Raw genomic sequence first — 20,901 nt, 5'->3', positions numbered from 1 at the left:
ATTTTGAGTTTAGTTTTGTGTATGGTGTTACAAAGTGTTCTAGTTTCATTCTTTTACAAGTGGTTGACCAGTTTTCCCAGCACCACTAGTTAAAGAGATTGTCTTTAATTCATTGTATATTCTTGCCTCCTTTGTCAAAGATAAGGTGTCCATATGTGCGTGGATTTATCTCTGGGCTTTCTATTTTGTTCAATTGATCTATATTTCTGTCTTTGTGCCAGTACCATACTGTCTTGATGACTGTGGCTTTGTAGTAGAGCCTGCAGTCAAGCAGGTTGATTCCTCCAGTTCCATTCTTCTTTCTCAAGATCGCTTTGGCTATTCGAGGTTTTTTGTATTTCCATATAAATCGTGAAATTATTTGTTCTAGCTCTGTGAAGAATACTCTTGGTAGCTTGATAGGGATTGCATTGAATCTATAAATTGCTTTGGGTAGTATACTCATTTTCACTTTATTGATTCTTCCATTCCATGAACATGGTATATTTCTCCATCTATTAGTGTCCTCTGTGATTTCTTTCACCAGTGTTTTATAGTTTTCTCTATATAGGTCTTTAGTTTCTTTAGGTAGATATATTCCTAAGTATTTTATTCTTTCCGTTGCAATGGTGAATGGAATTGTTTCCTTAATTTCTCTTTCTATTTTCTCATTATTAGTGTATAGGAATGCAAGGGATTTCTGTGTGCTGATTTTATACCCTGCAACTTTACTATATTCATTGATTAGCTCTAGTAATTTTCTGGTGGAGTCTTTAGGGTTTTCTATGTAGAGGATCATGTCATCTGCAAATAGTGAGAGTTTTACTTCTTCTTTTCCAATTTGGATTCCTTTTATTTCTTTTTCTGCTCTGATTGCTGTGGCCAAAACTTCCAAAACTATGTTGAATAGTAATGGTGAAAGTGGGCACCCTCGTCTCGTTCCTGACTTTAGAGGAAATGCTTTCAATTTTTCACCATTGAGGATAATGTTTGCTGTGGGTTTGTCATATATAGCTTTTATTATGTTGAGGTATGTTCCTTCTATTCCTGCTTTCTGGAGAGTTTTTATCATAAATGGATGTTGAATTTTGTCAAAGGCTTTCTCTGCATCGATTGAGATAATCCTATGGTTTTTATTTTTCAATTTGTTAATGTGGTGTATTACATTGATTGATTTGTGGATATTGAAGAATCCTTGCATCCCTGGGATAAAGCCCGCTTGGTCATGGGGTATGATCTTTTTAATGTGTTGTTGGATTATGATTGCTAGAATTTTGTTAAGGATTTTTGCATCTATGTTCATCAGTGATATTGGCCTGTAGTTTTCTTTTTTTGTGGCATCTTTGTCAGGTTTTGGTATTAGGGTGATGGTGGCCTCATAGAATGAGTTTGGAAGTTTACCTTCCTCTGCAATTTTCTGGAAGAGTTTGAGTAGGATAGGTGTAGCTCTTCTCTAAATTTTTGGTAGAATTCAGCTGTGAAGCCATCAGGACCAGGAGTTTTGTTTGCTGGAAGATTTCTGATTACAGTTTCAATTTCTGTGCTTGTGATGGGTCTGTTAAACACGCTCCGACATACATCACAGCAGAATCCTCTATGACCCACCTCCCAGAATATTGGAAATAAAAGCAAAAATAAACAAATGGGACCTAATTAAACTTAAAAGCTTCTGCACAACAAAGGAACCTATAAGCAAGGTGAAAAGACAGCCTTCAGAATGGGAGAAAATAATAGCAAATGAAGCAACTGACAAACAACTAATCTCAAAAATATACAAGTAACTACTACAGCTCAATTCCAGAAAAATAAATGGCCCAATCAAAAAATGGGCCAAATAACTAAATATAGACATTTCTCCAAAGAAGACATACAGATGGCTAACAAACACATGAAAAGATGCTCAACATCACTCATTATCAGAGAAATGCAAATCAAAACCACTATGAGGTACCATTTCACGCCAGTCAGAATGGCTGCGATCCAAAAGTCTACAAGCAATAAATGCTGGAGAGGGTGTGGAGAAAAGGGAACCCTCTTACACTGTTGGTGGGAATGCAAACTAGTACAGCCACTATGGATAACAGTGTGGAGATTCCTTAAAAAACTGGAAATAGAACTGCCTTATGATCCAGCAATCCCACTGCTGGCCATACACACCGAGGAAACCAGAAGGGAAAGAGACACGTGTACCCCAATGTTCACCGCAGCACTGTTTATCATAGCCAAGACATGGAAGCAACCTGGATGTCCATCAGCAGATGAATGGATAAGAAAGCAGTGGTACATATACACAATGGAGTATTACTCAGCCATTAAAAAGAATACATTTGAATCAGTTCTAATGAGGTGGATGAAACTAGAGCCTATTATACAGAGTGAAGTAAGCCAGAAAGAAAAACACCAATACAGTATACTAATGCATATATATGGAATTAGAAAGATGGTAACAATAACCTTGTATACGAGACAGCAAAAGAGACACAGATGTATAGAACAGTCTTTTGGACTCTGTGGGAGAGGGAGCGGGTGGGATGATTTGGGAGAATGGCACTGAAGCATGTATAATATCATATATGAAACAAGTTGCCAGTCCAGGTTTAATGCACGATACTGGATGCTTGGGGCTGGGGCACTGGGACGACCCATAGGGATGGTACAGGGAGGGAAGAGGGAGGAGGGTTCAGGATGGGGAACACATGTATACCTGTGGCGGATTCATTTTGATATATGGCAAAACCAATACAATATTGTAAAGTTAAAAAATAAAATAAAATTAAATTAAATTAAAAAAAATATTGATTGGTTTGATCTCCTTGCATTCAAAGGGACTCTCGAGAGTCTTTTCCAACACCACAATACAAAAGCATCAATTTGTTGATGCTCAGCATTCTTTATGAAATATATAAACAGCATTGTTTATATATATATACATTTTATGTATACACTTTAATATAGATAAAATACATTTTAGATATAGATAAAATGTAGAGAGAGTTTCATTTTAATATAGATATACATTTTAATATAGATAAAATTAACTAGAGATTATGCCTTGAAATCATCTCAACAATTAAGTCTAAAATCTTAATTTCAAAACCAAATTACTAATATCTTAGAATATATTATATTAGTATGCTGTGATTCACAGAGACAGTGCCTGTGTTTATTGTATATTTTTAGCCTTTAATTCATTATACTAGGAAACTACTTCCAAATAAACAAAATTAATAACTATCTGAATAAAAATTTATCTAAATCATTGGTTTTACATATATACATTTAAAATCTTTGAATTTACTGTATATTCTTATATATAAAATGTTCATTTATAGATAGAGTCAAATATCCCCATGTGGGCTGATGGAAATTGTTGAAATAACAAAAAATCATTTATGAACATTAAGATTACTAGTTTAGCCTGGAGTCAAATGATGCATTTGTCTCAGGGTTTAAATCAATTGTTTTTCTCTGCTTTTCACATAGTTTTAAATTTTTAGTACTTTTCTATATATCTTCAGTTTTCCTTCTCCTAACTGACCATAAATCAAAGAAAACACATCTGTGTACATCTCACATCTCTCTTCCAAAATATGTTCGGAAGGGCACTAAACAACTTCCAGAATATACATAGGGTTGTCCAGGAAGTGTTAATGATGTGGGTTCTACAAGCAATAAGCTGGAAATGAACAACCTTATGTAGAAATTGTGACCTGAAGGAATATATTTAACGTCACTGATCCTCATTTTATCTGTTTATAGTGCTAACCATACCAAAATATCATTCAGATTAAAATATTTCAAGCTAGGTAATGGAAAGTCCATGAAATACTAGCTAATATAAATTTACAATAGATGTTACATATTATTTTTATTAATTATTTTTATTTTACGTGAAAGAGATTACTTGCCAGAGTATGGATAGCACATGCATCACAAAATGAATACTCTCTGTAAAGCACTGCAGCTAACTTGTGAATTATTTATGACCATGCCCATTCTTCTCATTGTTTCCCTAGAAAACAGTTTCTATGTGCATTATCAAAGGACAGTCACACCAGATGGAGAAGACATCACTCAGGACTATTACAGTAGGGGGTCTAGTCTGAGATGGTTCCCAAGGAAGACTCTGAATTCACCTTCTATCAAGAACATACCAAATCCACAACTACATACAAGGTAATTCCTCTTAAAGATATCATAACTCTGGGCTGACTCAACTGCTGCCTCTCAACAAACAAAAAAGGGACCATACTGAGACTGGTAGAAGACATGGAGCCATGGCACTGATGGGAACCCCATCCAGGACACAGAGGCTTGCAGTAGGGAAAAATGTCACTAAAGAGCCTGTACTAAGGTTCACCCACCATGTGGCACAGCAAAATAACAGCAGTGCAAAAGGCATATTGACTATATGTAAAAAAACCCATTCGCTAACCCTAGAGTAAATGCCAAGTGGGTAGGGAACTGCTGAAACTCTCTTAAGGGTCAGAGACACCAGAGAGCATTTTTCATGACCCATCTCTTGATAGCACAGACGGGAACATGGTACAGGCACTCTTTCCAGCCTTCCAGGACCACACCAGCACACTCCAAGTCCCCGGCCCACATCAGCTTCAGCTGGCACCCAAGGCAGCCACAGCGCAACATCCCTCCGACTCCTGCCCACCTGCCCCAACTCCAGCTCTCCCACCAAGAAGCCATGGAATGGTACAACCAGGATTCCTCCAGTCCACATCCACTGCAGTGCTAGCCTTCCTGCCAATACAGCCTGAGGGTGACATGTTCTAGCACCCTCCAAGCAATTTTATCTCCAGATCCATGCAGCCTGCCAATGCCATCAGCACACAGAGTCTACATAGAAAATGTGCTGACAGAAAGCCATAACTTCAAGACCAGGAGAAGTAACACTTTCACCTAATTCATTAACAACAACAACAAAAAAAAAACCAAAACAAGAAATATGAAGTTAAAAAAAAATGAGGACAAAGAGGAATATATTTCAAATAAAGGAACAAAGTAAAAGCCCAGAGGGGGGAAAAAATGAAACAGAGATCAGTGATTACCCAAAGAAGATTTCAACTAATGTTCATAAATACGCTCCTCAAACCTAAGAGTAGAATGGATAATGACAATGAAAGTCAAGAATCCCAGAAGTATACCCTGACCACAGTGGAAGGGGGAGGAGAGTGAACATGTGCTATAAAGTAATCCAAAATATTATCAGAAGTGTTTTATAATTTTCCGCATTACATCTCCAGCCAGAACCTTTCAGAATACATAGTTAATTCTTTCCCATATTTCCATATGAATAGTTTGATTCTCTTTTATATCCTAAATATTTACTCATTTTTTTTCTTTTTTTTAATTTTATTTTATTTTTAAATTTTACATAATTGCATTAGTTTTGCCAAATATCAAAATGAATCCGCCACAGGTATACATGTGTGCCCCACCCTGAACCCTCCTCCCTCCTCCCTCCCCACACCATCCCCCTGGGTCGTCCCAGTGTACTAGCCCCAAGCATCCAGTATCATGCATCGAATCTGGACTGGCAACTCGTTTCATACATGATATTTTACATGTTTCAATGCCATTCTCCCAAATCTCCCCACCCTCTCCCTCTCCCACAGAGTCCATAAGACTGTTCTATACATCAGTGTCTCTTTTGCTGTCTCGTACACAGGGTTATTGTTACCATCTTTCTAATTCCATATATATGCGTTAGTATACTGTATTGGTGTTTTTCTTTCTGGCTTACTTCACTCTGTATAATAGGCTCCAGTTTCATCCACCTCATTAGAACTGATTCAAATGTATTCTTTTTAATGGCTGAGTAATACTCCATTGTGTATATGTACCACTGCTTTCTTATCCATTCATCTGCTGATGGACATCTAGGTTGCTTCCATGTCCTGGCTATGATAAACAATGCTGCGATGAACATTGGGGTACACGTGTCTCTTTCCCTTCTGGTTTCCTCAGTGTGTATGCCCAGCAGTGGGATTGCTGGATCATAAGGCAGGTCTATTTCCAGTTTTTTAAGGAATCTCCACACTGTTCTCCATAGTGGCTGTACTAGTTTGCATTCCCACCAACAGTGTAAGAGGGTTCCCTTTTCTCCACACCCTCTCCAGCATTTATTACTTGGAGACTTTTGGATCACAGCCATTCTGACTGGCGTGAAATGGTACCTCATAGTGGTTTTGATTTGCATTTCTCTGATAATGAGTGATGTTGAGCATCTTTTCATGTGTTTGTTAGCCATTTGTATGTCTTCTTTGGAGAAATGTCTATTTAGTTCTTTGGCCCATTTTTTGATTGGGTCATTTATTTTTCTGGAGTTGAGCTGTAGGAGTTGCTTGTATATTCTTGAGATTAGTTGTTTGTCAGTTGCTTCATTTGCTATTATCTTCTCCCATTCTGAAGGCTGTCTTTTCACCTTGCTAATAGTTTCCTTTGATGTGCAGAAGCTTTTTAGGTTAATTAGGTCCCATTTGTTTATTTTTGTTTTTATTTCCAATATTCTGGGAGGTGGGTCATAGAGGATCCTGCTGTGATGTATGTCATAGAGTGTTTTGCCTATGTTCTCCTCTAGGAGTTTTATAGTTTCTGGTCTTACATTGAGATCTTTAATCCATTTTGAGTTTATTTTTGTGTATGGTGTTACAAAGTGTTCTAGTTTCATTCATTCAAGTGGTTGACCAGATTTCCCAGCACCACTAGTTAAAGAGATTGTCTTTAATCCATTGTATATTCTTGCCTCCTTTGTCAAAGATAAGGTGTCCATATGTGCATGGATTTATCTCTGGGCTTTCTATTTTGTTCCATTGATCTATATTTCTGTCTTTGTGCCAGTACCATACTGTCTTGATAACTGTGGCTTTGTAGTAGAGCCTAAAGTCAGGTAGGTTGATTCCTCCAGTTCCATTCTTCTTTCTCAAGATCGCTTTGGCTATTCGAGGTTTTTTGTATTTCCATACAAATTGTGAAATTATTTGTTCTAGCTCTGTGAAGAATACCGTTGGTAGCTTGATAGGGATTGCATTGAATCTATAAATTGCTTTGGGTAGTATACTTATTTTCACTATATTGATTCTTCCAATCCATGAACATGGTATATTTCTCCATCTGTTAGTGTCCTCTTTGATTTCTTTCACCAGTGTTTTATAGTTTTCTATATATAGGTCTTTGGTTTCTTTAGGTAGATATATTCCTAAGTATTTTATTCTTTCCGTTGCAACATGTTAAGAAATGAGTAAATATATCCTAAATATTTACTCATTTCTTAACATGTGATAGGAACTGTTGAGTTGCTGAGCATACAACAGTAAGCAAAAGCACACGTGGTCTCTTTCCTTACAAAGACATTGGATAGATTAAACATAGTATGTGTGGCGTAAGGAGATAGTTGTAGCATTATTATATTTGTATTTTGAACAGATCACTGCTACGAGGATAGAGAGAACTAAAGAGATGTGAAAGATATATAAATGGTGAACTTGACTGTGATGGATTAAACATGGGGGATAGTATCAGTTCAGTTCAGTGGCTCAGTTGTGTCCAACTCTTTGTGACTCCATGGACTATAGCACGCCAGGCTTCCCTGTCCATCACCAACTCCCAGAGCTTGCTCAAACTCATGTCCATCGAGTTGGTGATGCCATCCAACCATCTCATTCTCTGTTGTCACCTTCTCCTCTTACCTTCAATCTTTCCCAGCATCAGGGGAATAGTATAGGCATCCCTTGATTTCCTGAACTGGGAAGAGGTTGGTAATAAATTCAATTTTAGACACATTGAGTTTTGGATTACTTTTAACATATTTCAAAAAAGAGAGATAAAATTAGTTGCTGGCCTGTTTACAATAGCCAAGACATGGAAGCAACCTAATTGTCTATTGAAAAAGGCATGGATAAAGAAGATGTGGTATATACATACACAAAGTAATATTACTCAGTCATTTAAAAAGTATGAAATAATGCTATTTGCAACAACATGGATGGGCTTAGAGAGTGTCATACTGAGTGAAGTAAGTCAGAAATATGGTAGGACATCCCTTATATGTGGAATCTAAAAAGAAATTATACAAATGAACTTACAAACAGAAACAGACACAGTCTTAGATAATGAACTTATGGTTGTCAGGAGTACATGGGGAGGGAAGGGATAGTTCGGGAGTTTGGGATGGATATGTACACACTACTATATTTTGAATGGATAATCAACAAGGACCTATTGTATAGCACAGGGAACTCTGTTCAATGTTATGTGACAGCCTGGATGGGAGGGGAGTTTGGGGAATAATTGATACATGAATATGCATGGCTGAGTCCCTTCACCATTTACCTGAAATTTACAAACCATTGTTAATCAGCTATACTCCAATACAAAATAAAAAGGTTTCAAAAATAAATTAAATCAAACATAAAAACAGTTAGCTTCTGGCTATATACGTTTGGAACTTAGAGGAGAACACTGGGCTAGAGAAATAATTTTATAAGTCATTTTCTCAATCACTAGTGAAGTCATAGACATTCCTAAAGTAGCCTAGGGGGAAAAGTACAGAATAAGAAGTGAAGGAATGAAAGTTGATTTTAAAAAGAGTTTAAGTGTTTTGTATTGTTTTCTTGTCTTCAGTTGCTTAATTGGAAGGATCCTTTTGAATTAGCTTTTTCATTAAATCTCCTAGGATGGAGGCACATAATGCTGAGATGGAGGGAAGAATGAAGGACTTTGAAAAGCCATTCTGTTCTCTTCCTTAATGGGGAAATACTGAACATTTAGCATATGGTTGCACCCTCCACTTCTTTCAAGAGATGCTTATAACTAGTCTCAAAATGATCTCCAACAAATACAGAATAAATCTCTTAGCTAAGTGCTATTTGCAGGCCAGGTTTAGGAAGAATAGGAAACGTAAAAGTATTGAAAAGAATGGAATTAAGGAGAACAATAACTTTTATTTTTTTATTATTTTTTTATATTTATTTTATTTTTTAACTTTACAATATTGTATTGGTTTTGCCATATATCAACACAAATCTGCCACAGGTATACACGTGTTCCCCATCCTGAACCCTCCTCCCTCCCAGTACCATCCCTCTGGGTCGTCCCAGTGCACCAGCCCCAAGCATCCAGTATCGTGCATCGAACCTGGACTGGCGACTCGTTCCATATATGATATTATACATGTTTCAATGCCATTCTCCCAAATCATCCCACCCTCTCCCTCTCCCACAGAGTCCAAAAGACTGTTCTATACATCATGTCTCTTTTGCTGTCTCGTATACAGGGTTATTGTTACCATCTTTCTAAATTCCATATATATGCGTTAGTATATATATATTGGTGTTTTTCTTTCTGGCTTACTTCACTCTGTATAATAGGCTCCAGTTTCATCCACCTCATTAGAACTGATTCAAATGTATTCTTTTTAATGGCTGAGTAATACTCCATTGTGTATATGTACCACTGCTTTCTTATCCATTCATCTGCTGATGGACATCTAGGTTGCTTCCATGTCCTGGCTATTGTAAACAGTGCTGCGATGAACATTGGGGTACTTTTATGAAAAGTAAAGAACCAATTAAAACATGGTTAATGTTAAAACGTGAATGGGCAGGCCTATGCTTTTATTTGTTGACAAAGTACGACTGAGTGAAACTCAGCCTGATTAATTTCCATAAATTTCATCAAATGTGATTCATTTACTCTTTCATAATTAACAATTTCAATTGTCTTTCAATGTGTATAAATCTAAATGAGATGATAAGGAGCATGGCTAATGCACAAACCCCCTGGGCTCCCTCATCTTGCCATGAGGATGTTTCAGGGAAGTATCAGTTTTAAGGCCCCACCCTCTAAGCTCAATTTGGACATCTTTCCAAACACTACGTGGACCCTTTACTCTGTCCATGGCTCTTGTTTTCTGTTATTAGTCAGATTTTTTCAGAAAAAAATGATGGAATATCTGACCAAATATTCCTTTGCAAATCTGAATGATAGTGTGATTCAATTTTGACCACACCTGACATATATCACAGTACTAGATTTCTAACAATAAAATATTAATTTCCTTTACCCTATACCATGCTTAAAGAAACAATATATTTAATATATTAAACATTCCTTTAATATATTAAAGGAATATATTGTTTAACAAAACTGAAACTTAAACACAGCCTGATCAGTGGCTCAGAAAACACCAGCCAGGTATGCCTGTCCTCAGTGTCTCATCATAGATAGACCATTCTCAGATTTGCTCTCTTTATGAGGATAAGAGATTATGATGGAGACTTCAGATCCTCTCAGCCTCATTTCCCCAGGAAGGACTTAAACTTTTCCCAAGAGTGAAAAAAAAAGAAATACAATGAGATTGATTGTCACTGTGAAAGGTCCATTGACATTAGAAATCTACAGAGGAACCACTAAGACTCATTTTATTATCAGTCTCCAATTTATAAAATCTTAACTTTATGCACCTAAAAACTATAAGTAGGATATATATGAGGTGTGACTTAATGAATTACAGAGTGGACATGTTAAACTCTTATTAGAATGCCGCCATTTGTTTCTTTAAGCATGGTATAGGGTAAAGGAAATTAATATTTTATTGTTAGAACTCTAGCACTGTGATGTATGTCGTGTGGTCAAATTTTAATCACACTATCATTCAGATTTGCAAAGAAAATGTAGTTCTGTATTTTTTCCATAACTGATCCAATCATCTTTTCCTCACAACTCTCTACCTTTAGAAATGAAGTAACTTAAGCTTGCCGATTAATACTATATCAGTATCTTCACACTTAAGTCATCTATGCTGTGAGTCAGCCAATTTAAAGTTCAACTTCTTCTCAGTCCTATTTTAAAGACTTTGTTTAACAAAAAGAAGAGTCTTTGATTTTTGCTTCTACTCAGTGTTTCTGACTCACCTCCCTCCTTCACCACCTTAGACACAGCATCTGAGTGTATGGGAGAAGTGCCATTTACATAACCTCAAGTGATGGGAAAGAGTGAGTTTTGAATTCCTGAGTGTTTTCCAGAATCTCAATGGCTAGTCAAAGGTTATCCTTGTCTCATCCCAGAAATAGTGACAGTTAAGGCATTATGGTCACACTAGGTAACCTTAGAGATGTGACATAAGACCACAGCAGAGTTCAAAATGCATAGCATCAGCCTCTAGTCACCAAGTCAAGCAAGAAAGGCAGCCTCTTTATCCTGACTCCAGTTCTCTGTAACTGCTTAATGTTGCACAGGGAAACTCTGCATATCCTGTCAACCTGTGCTGGTCACAGGAAAGCAGGAAAACCCTCTCAGTCTGATCCACCTGAACACTGCTGCTGTATTACCAAACTCAAGTTGATAAAAGACATACCTGTACCTTCCTCCCAGTGTCCCACATAGAGAGCGGTCATCTTGCTTTCTGACTCCACCCCCCCACCACCAAGTTACTGAACACCCTCACTTCCCGTAACACATTTAGAGATGTGTCATAGGCAATCCCCCAGCATTGCTACTTCAACGCCACCCTCCCCCGCCCCCAAATCCACCTGACTAGAAAGCAATGAATTTTCCACATATGATTTCTCTGGCAAGGATTTCTATCATATTTTTCATTTTCCTAGGTCATGCTCAACTTTAAAAGTGGCAAGGTCAACATTTCCATACTGAGAGAAACTTAAAGATTACTCCATTTGACTCTCTTCTTAACAAAAGAAGAGGAAATTCCTTCTTTTTATGAGCTGCATTTTAAGACTATTTTCATAAAATGATCATAACATATCAACAACCGCTCTGTTCTTCATGTTAACAAAGTCAGGATGCCATATATATGTGTATCCCATACACACACATGCATATATATTCTCATTTAATATTCTTAACTTACTGTGGAATTACTATTCTAATTTTAGACAGAAGAAGCACAGAAAAGTACAGAAAGTTTTAGAATCTTGCCCAAGTTTCCTCACAGTTGATATAAAACTAAATTTTGAATTTCAAACCCACAGCTGTTTAGTTTCAAAGATCACTCTTCCTACTCTAAAATGGAAACTTTTTCACATAAAATGAACAATGTATCCAATGACTTTTTCTCCAACACTGCTGGAAAGAATAGTTTGAAAACATCATAGCTAAAAACGATACATGACACAGATATCAAGAAGCAATTATACTGTAACTTTGCAGACTTGTGTAAACCTCAGTGGGTGGACACCTCTGAAATGAGAAGTCTGGAAGCATAGCAGTAGCCTGGCCTACAGGACCTGTTAATGTGCTCTTTCAACTGTGCTTAGAATTCTACTCAGACTGTCTTGCAGTCTTTAAACCTTTAAAATCTTTTAAGTCGTTAAACCTTTCTCTCCCTAAAGCCATTGCTTTTCAAGTTGGTATCATTTTCAAACAAACTTCATGCTTTTGGGTCACATCTTGACTTGTCTATATTATTATTTAGTATTTTTATTCAAATAAAATTTTTATATTTGAGCAAATTTATTTTTAAGACAAACTACATATTACTACATTAAGGGAAACTGGTAGCACTTACAATAAATAGATGACCATAAATATAAATAGAAAAAAAATTATGCCATTTAAAAAGCTTAAATTAAACAAAATGAAGTTCGCTGGGCTGGAAGAAGCACAAGCTGGAATCAAGATTGCCAGGAGAAATATCAATAACCTCAGATATTCAGATGACATCACCCTTATGACAGAAAGTGAAGAGGAACTAAAAAGCCTCTTGATGAAAGTGAGAGAGGAGAGTGAAAACTTGGCTTAAAGCTCAACATTCAGAAAATGAAGATCATGGCATCTGGTCCCATCACTTCATGGCAAATAGATGGGGAAACAGTGGAAACAGTGTCAGACTTTATTTTTCTGGGCTCTAAAATCACTGCAGATGGTGACTGCAGACATGAAATTAAAAGATGCTTACTCCTTGGAAGGAAAGTTATGACCAACATAGACAGCATATTAAAAAGCAAAGACATTACTTTGCCAACAAAAGTCTGTCTAGTCAAGGCTATGGTTTTGCCAGTAGTCATGTATGGTTGTGAGAGTTGGACTGTGAAGAAAGCTGAGCACCGAAGAATTGATGCTTTTGAACTGTGGTGTTGGAGAAGACTCTTGAGAGTCCCTTGGACTGCAAGGAGATCCAACCAGTCCATTCTAAAGGAGATCAGCCCTTGGTGTTCTTTGGAAGGAATGATGCTAAAGCTGAAACTCCAGTACTTTGGCCACTTTATGCGAAGAGTTGACTCATTGGAAAAGACTCTGATGCTGGGAGGGATTGGGGGCAGGAGGAGAAGGGGACAACAGAGGATGAGATGGCTGGATGGCATCACTGACTCGATGGACGTGAGTTTTAGTGAACTCCGGGAGTTGGTGACGGACAGGGAGGTCTGGTGTGCTGCAATTCATGGGGTCGCAAAGAGTCGGAGATGACTGAGTGACTGAACTGAACTGAACTGAAAGTAATAATGCAATTTCTTAAATGCAAACGTTTTTAAATGAGAAGAATGTAGCTGATTAATCAGGTGTACATTTATATTTGCTTGGACATAATTATATTAAAGATATGGTAGCCTTACACTCCTAAGAATATTTTACTTTAAAATTTTGGTTAGTCTTGACCAGAAACTTAACCTAGAGGAATTACTGGACTTGAGACACAAATCTGATTTATTTATAATCTCTTCTTCCACTTCTATTACCCCTACTTTCCATACCACTGAATCTATAAATCTGCACCAGAGCCTGTTGAGTGCCTGAGTTCATGGCTGAGAATTTTTCTCCTGTGAAAGGATATACCTCTTGGTGCCCAGACCACATAAACACACCACAAGATGCCTGGGCAAGGCTTCTCCCTGGCTGCTTCCCTGTGTTTCATTACTACTGGAGAATGAGAGTGGAGAACAGACTCTTGATTAGATGAGAAACATGGCAGTAATTCGGGTGGAGGATGATACATGTAAACTGAAGACCCCAAGTGCCTTATTGTGATAATTATTTTACAGTATATATGTATAGTAAAGCATAACATAGTAATAAAGCTGGAAGAATACTGCATACTGGACATATAACTAGTAAAACTTAAATGTCTGTCATATTACACAAGATTATTTTGCCCACCATCTGTGCTGTGCATATCCCAAGTAAAACATACTGATCAAGATGGTAAACTGGTGGACGATTAGTTTCGAGATGTGTGTATTCGTATGTGAGACTGATGGTAGGGAGGGGCAGCTGTGTTCACAGACCTGTGGGTTTGCATAGTTAAACTGGTTCCATCTGAATCAGGAAGAATGTTTACTCTCTGCCTCACAGTCACTGTATCACAGATGTTGAAGGGAATTGAACTTGGCATAACAAAGCCCACCCTGGAATGCTCTTTCGGTCACGGAGGGCTACAGCTCACTATGGACAGTCCAGCTGCAGCCAATCCTCACTCACACAACCTCCCACACCCCAGAGCAGGGTAAATGGAACCATTCTGACCTTAGTTGCTGGAAGAGGAAATAAAATGGATCTAGCACAAAGCCTCAAGCCAAAGAGAGGATTTTTGCCCATATCAAGTGAGATAAAACCTGGGGAGAAATGAGCCTTAAGGGGTATGAAGGGTACAACCTACGGAATGTTTAACACACTTTTTGCCTCAATTAGTCTTATACATAATATAGAGTCTAAACAAATCATCTCCTTCTAAGTCATAATTTTTAAATTATCCCCCGAGTTTTCAGTAAAGCTGAATAGTTGTGTGCTATTGTAGACAATTAAAATCTGGCCTGGCTTGGATAAATATGATCATTATTTGATCACCACTGACACTTTCTAGAGGAAACAAAGGGGGTTATAGTCCAGGAGTCCAACCAAAGGCAAGATGGGGAAAACTGGGATGACTGGAGAATGCTTTGTGACATAAAAGTAGAGCTGCCCAGTGCTCATATGCTGCCCATGCGTTCTATCCATAAAGGAGGAAAGAGATCCTGGAAGAAGAAGAGAGTTGTTGGAATTAGAGGAGATTTTCACAATAGTCCTGATAACTAAACTTTTAAGTTTACAGTACCATAGAGGTGCTTTGGCGCTTATCTTTTTTAATAAGAAGCAAATTGTTAATATGCTCTATGTTTTCTTCCAGGTCAAATGTGTTGACTCTTACATGCAATCAGGCTTTCCTACTTGTTTTTAATACATTCTCTTGGGTTTTTACATCTTTGTAAATAAGGAACAGATCTGTGTGGACAGAAGTTAAATATACTTGAAGTTGACTTCTAATAGGAGGCTGATATTTTGGAAAAGAAATCCCTCAAACCCATTCAAAATTATGAGACATTTTAATGATTGGCTGAACTCTTGAAAGTCAAAGAGATTCAAGACCGTGCATCATGAGAAAAGAGAGGAGGTGAACAGTCAATGAATTTTTAAATAATTTTGATTCAGCATTTAGAATATATATATTCCTAGTAGACTTCAGTGAAAAATTAACCCAATATATCATTTTAATGAATTTATATCTTTTATTGTATATATACGTTGTTTACTAATTATAAACTTAATGTATATGATGCAATATAGATATAATACATAAATTCAACTTTTAGTATAAGTTTATTTGGTTAGCGCAATAACAACTAAATTCTTGAGTTTTCAACAGAACAAAGTGTTGCACTAGGCATTTTATTTTCCTTCACTTTCAGGGGTTAAGACTTTAAATGTGAACTTCAAGTAAACTGTGAAAAAAAATTTAATAAACTTTTGATTTAGAACTTAAATACTGAATTTACCTGGGTAAAATAAGAGATTCAAAATTATACAAAGACGTTTCTAGCAGTCCTACTCCTCTATTGGAATTATACTAAGAACACACATCAAGATGTCTATACAGACAGAAACAACCCACACTTCCCCTTGTTATCTCTTCCTATCCACCCTCAACTATAGAATTTTCTGAGCAACAGAATCTACTCTGCTCAACTTTCTTCTACCCACAAGTCTTTGGTCAGCAAGAAAGAAGCAGCCACCATGGTATCACAGGAGAAGAAAAAAAATTAACTGTTAAAAAATTTATAGATGCCAAGTTTAGGCTGGAGCAAGGGTTGAGAATTCTCAGGAGCCCAGATACATGAGGTGTTTGAACTCATTCTCCAGCTTTCTCCAGGTGCTCCACTGATGATTCTGAGAAAGACTGGATTGCATTGAATCTATAAATTGCTTTGGGTAGTATCCTCATTTTCAAGCTACCAACAGTATTCTTCACAGAGCTAGAACAAATAATTTCACAATTTGTATGGAAAAACAAAAAACCTCGAATAGCCAAAGCGATCTTGAGAAAGAAGAATGGAACTGGAGGAATCAACCTACCTGACTTTAGGCTCTACTACAAAGCCACAGTCATCAAGACAGTATGGTACTGGCACAAAGACAGAAATATAGATCAATGGAACAAAATAGAAAGCCCAGAGATAAATCCACGCACATATGGACACCTTATCTTTGACAAAGGAGGCAAGAATATACAATGGATTAAAGACAATCTCTTTAACTAGTGGTGCTGGGAAATCTGGTCAACCACTTGTAAAAGAATGAAACTAGAACACTTTGTAACACCATACACAAAAATAAACTTAAAATGGATTAAAGATCTCAACGTAAGACCAGAAACTATAAAACTCCTAGAGGAGAACATAGGCAAAACACTCTATGACATACATCACAGCAGGATCCTCTATGACCCACCTCTCAGAATATTGGAAATAAAAGCAAAAATAAACAAATGGGACCTAATTAACCTAAAAAGCTTCTCCACAACAAAGGAAACTATTAGCAAGGTGAAAAGACAGCCTTCAGAATGGGAGAAGATAATAGCAAATGAAGCAACTGACAAACAACTAATCTCGAGAATATACAAGCAAATCCTACAGCTCAACTCCAGAAAAATAAATGACCCAATCAAAAAATGGGCCAAAGAACTAAATAGACATTTCTCCAAAGAAGACATACAGATGGCTAACAAACACATGAAAAGATGCTCAACATCACTCATTATCAGAGAAATGCAAATCAAAACCACTATGAGGTACCATTTCACGCCAGTCAGAATGGCTGCGATCCAAAAGTCTACAAGTAATAAATGCTGGAGAGGGTGTGGAGAAAAGGGAACCCTCTTACACTGTTGGTGGGAATGCAAACTAGTACAGCCACTATGGAGAACAGTGTGGAGATTCCTTAAAAAACTGGAAATAGAACTGCCTTATGATCCAGCAATCCCACTGCTGGCCATACACACCGAGGAAACCAGAAGGGAAAGAGACACGTGTACCCCAATGTTCATCGCAGCACTGTTTATCATAGCCAGGACATGGAAGCAACCTAGATGTCCATCAGCAGATGAATGGATAAGAAAGCAGTGGTACATATACACAATGGAGTATTACTCAGCCATTAAAAAGAATACATTTGAATCAGTTCTAATGAGGTGGATGAAACTGGAGCCTATTATACAGAGTGAAGTAAGCCAGAAAGAAAAACACCAATACAGTATACTAACGCATATATATGGAATTTAGAAAGATGGTAACAATAACCCTGTGTACGAGACAGCAAAAGACACATTGATGTATAGAACAGTCTTATGGACTCTGTGGGAGAGGGAGAGGGTGGGGAGATTTGGGAGAATGGCATTGAAACATGTAAAATATCATGTATGAAACGAGTTGCCAGTCCAGGTTCGATGCACGATACTGGATGCTTGGGGCTAGTGCACTGGGACGACCCAGAGGGATGGTATGGGGAGGGAGGAGGGAGGAGGGTTCAGGGTGGGGCACACATGTATACCTGTGTTGGATTCATTTTGATATTTGGCAAAACTAATACAATTATGTAAAGTTTAAAAATAAAATAAATTAAAAAAAAAAAAAAGACAGGAGAAACAGCAATACGAAAGAGTGCCTTCCTCCCTCTATATCGTACAAAAACACAAACTCCCCAACATTTCATAGGTCCTCCTTACATACCATGCAAAAAATAGGTCACTCTGTGAAAGTCAGGAAAATCCATATTCTGTGGTCCCAAGCTACTGCCTCCTGTGGAGGAATAAAATTAAAAGCTTCCTAATGCTGGGGTAGGGCAGCAGATCCAGGCAAAGGACCACTGAAGCCAAGTGAACAGGACAAACAAAAGTTATCAGACTCAGATATGTCTCAGCCAAAGGATCTTTCTAAGAACATAAAAGGCTCTGACAATTCAATTGAATAATAAGATCCTCAACTCAATTAAAATAATGATCAAAAACATATGAAGAGGTACATCAATTAATAAGATATATTAACGTCAAATAAGCATATAAAAAGATATGCATCATCATTAGTTATTTTAAAAATGCAATAAGATGTACTATCTGCCTACTAGAATGGATATTTTTAACAACTAAAAATATCAGTGTAAGTATTTGAGCCAGTGAACACTTCATACATATCAGGTAAGAATTTAAAATGGTACAACCACATTGAAAAATTCTGTACTTTCTTTAAAAATTAAATCTATTCTCACCATAAAATGTGCAATCCTGTTCCTATATACTTATCTTAAAAAATGAAAATTTATACCCACACAAAAAGGTCTATTTGAAAATATTTACAGAAAATTTATTTAATAATTGCCTTAAACTGGAAACAACACATATGTCTATGGTCAATGCATAAACACATTGCAGTATATCTACATCATAATATTTATTCAGCAATAAAAAGGAACAAACTATTGAATATATTCAAATATGTGGAAGATAATTATTGATTATAATTCAAAAACATTAAGCTAAGTGGAAATGTTATAAATAAAGCATTCAGTTCAGTTCAGTTCAGTCGCTCAGTCATGTCCGACTCTTTGCAACCCCATGAATTGCAGCATGCCAGGCCTCTCTGTCCATCACCAACTCCCAGAGTTCACTCAAACTCATGTCCATTGAGTTGGTGATGCCATCCAGCCATCTCATCCTCTGTCGTCCCCTTCTCCTCCTGCCCCCAATCCCTCCCAGAATCAGAGTCTTTTCCAATGAGTCAACTCTTCACATGAGGTGGCCAAAGTACTAGAGTTTCAGCTTTAGCATCATTCCTTCCAAAGAACACCCAGGACTGATCTCCTTTAGAATGGACTGGTTGAATCTCCTTGCAGTCCAAGGGACTCTCAAGAGTCTTCTCCAACACCACAGTTCAAAAGCATCAATTCTTCGGCGCTCAGTTTTCTTCACAGTCCAACTCTTACATCCATACATGACCACTGGAAAAACCATAGCCTTGACTAGACAGACCTTTGTTGGCAAAGTAATGTGTCTGCTTTTCAATATGCTATCTAGGTTGGTCATAACTTTTCTTCCAAGGAGTAAGTGTCTTTTAATTTCATGGCTGCAGTCACCATCTGCAGTGATTTTGGAGCCCCAAAAAATAAAGTCTGACACTGTCTCCACTGTTTCCCCATAATTCCACTCATAAGACATCATGGAAAAGGCAAAACTACAAGGATATAAATCAGATCGGTTAGGGTTAGGACTGGAAATGGTGACAGGATGTATTTTGACTGCAAAGTGGCATAAAAGGACAACTTGTTGTGGGTGAAACTTTCTATATTTTGATTATAGTAACTATATCACTCTATACATTTGTCATGCTTCACTGAGCTAAACACTTAAAAAGGGTGACATTTCCTTCCTTTGTCTGCCTGAGTAATATTCCACTATATATATGTACCTCACCTTTTATGACTCTGGGAGTTCAGCTTGGTGCCCTGTGATGACATAGTGGGATGGAATTGGGGATGGGGGAGGGAGGCTCCGGAGGGAGGGGCTCTATGTATACATATGACAATGCTCTACAGCAGAAATGAAAACAACACTGTAAAGCAATTATGCTCCAATTTAAAAAAATAAACTTAAAAAAATTTTAAGGGTTAAATTTTCATGTAAATTATACCTCAATAAACCTGAAACTAAAAACTCAAAAAGTAGGTTATGGGACCAAAACAGAGAATAGTCCTTCAGACATTGGTTAAGAATACCCTCAAATATCCAGAAGTTTGAAATTAGGCACATTATGATGCTTCAGTGAATCCATGTGGCTGGAAAATAGAGCCTGAAGGTAGAAATAGTGAGAGAAAATTTGAAAATGTGAGCAGAACACCAGAATGATGGACCTTATATGCCACTTTAAGAAACTCAGAATTTCGTATATGGCAATGGAGTTATCAGTTCAGTTCAGTCACTCAGTCGTGTCTGACTCTTTGCGACCACATGGGCTGCAGCACACCAGGCTTCCCTGTCTATCACCATCTCCTGGAGCTTGCTCAAACTCATGTCCACTGAGTCAGTGATACCATCCAACCATCTCATCCACTGTTGTCCCCTTCTCCTCCTGCCTTCAATCTTTCCCAGCATCAGGAATGGAGTTATACTCAAACAAAAAAATATGAAATAATCTAAATTTTAGAAGAGTCCCTTAGATTGTAACACAGGAGTAAATTTAGGAGCTCAATACTGAGTCATGAGGACCTGTGTAATAAAAAGTTTGACTCCATTTCTGATGTTAAACCACCGACAACCTTAAGATCCCTGTTTATCTCACAAGTGGGCAAGTTGAGGAGAAAGTTCATGTCTGCCTTGGTGTCAGCAAGAAGTACAAACCAACAAAGCAAACTTTTAAACTCTTGTATGGAACCATTCCCCTAGCCCCACCCCTCAAGGACGATAAACTCCACATCAATCTCCTCCCCCTGCTCCCTGAAGATATTTTTGTACCCATCTTGGAACCTGGGTTTCTCAGCTTAGAAGACTCATTAAGGGGGTACAACCCTTTTAGTGTCCTATCGGCATGCCTGTGGTATCATCAGTCTGTATATTTAAACCAGATTTTCACTAGGAGTTTGATTGCGTCTTCC

This window comes from Bubalus bubalis, chromosome 5, assembly GCF_019923935.1.
Source record: "Bubalus bubalis isolate 160015118507 breed Murrah chromosome 5, NDDB_SH_1, whole genome shotgun sequence".
NCBI lineage: Eukaryota > Metazoa > Chordata > Mammalia > Artiodactyla > Bovidae > Bubalus > Bubalus bubalis.
Note: the sequence above shows the minus strand (reverse complement) of the source record.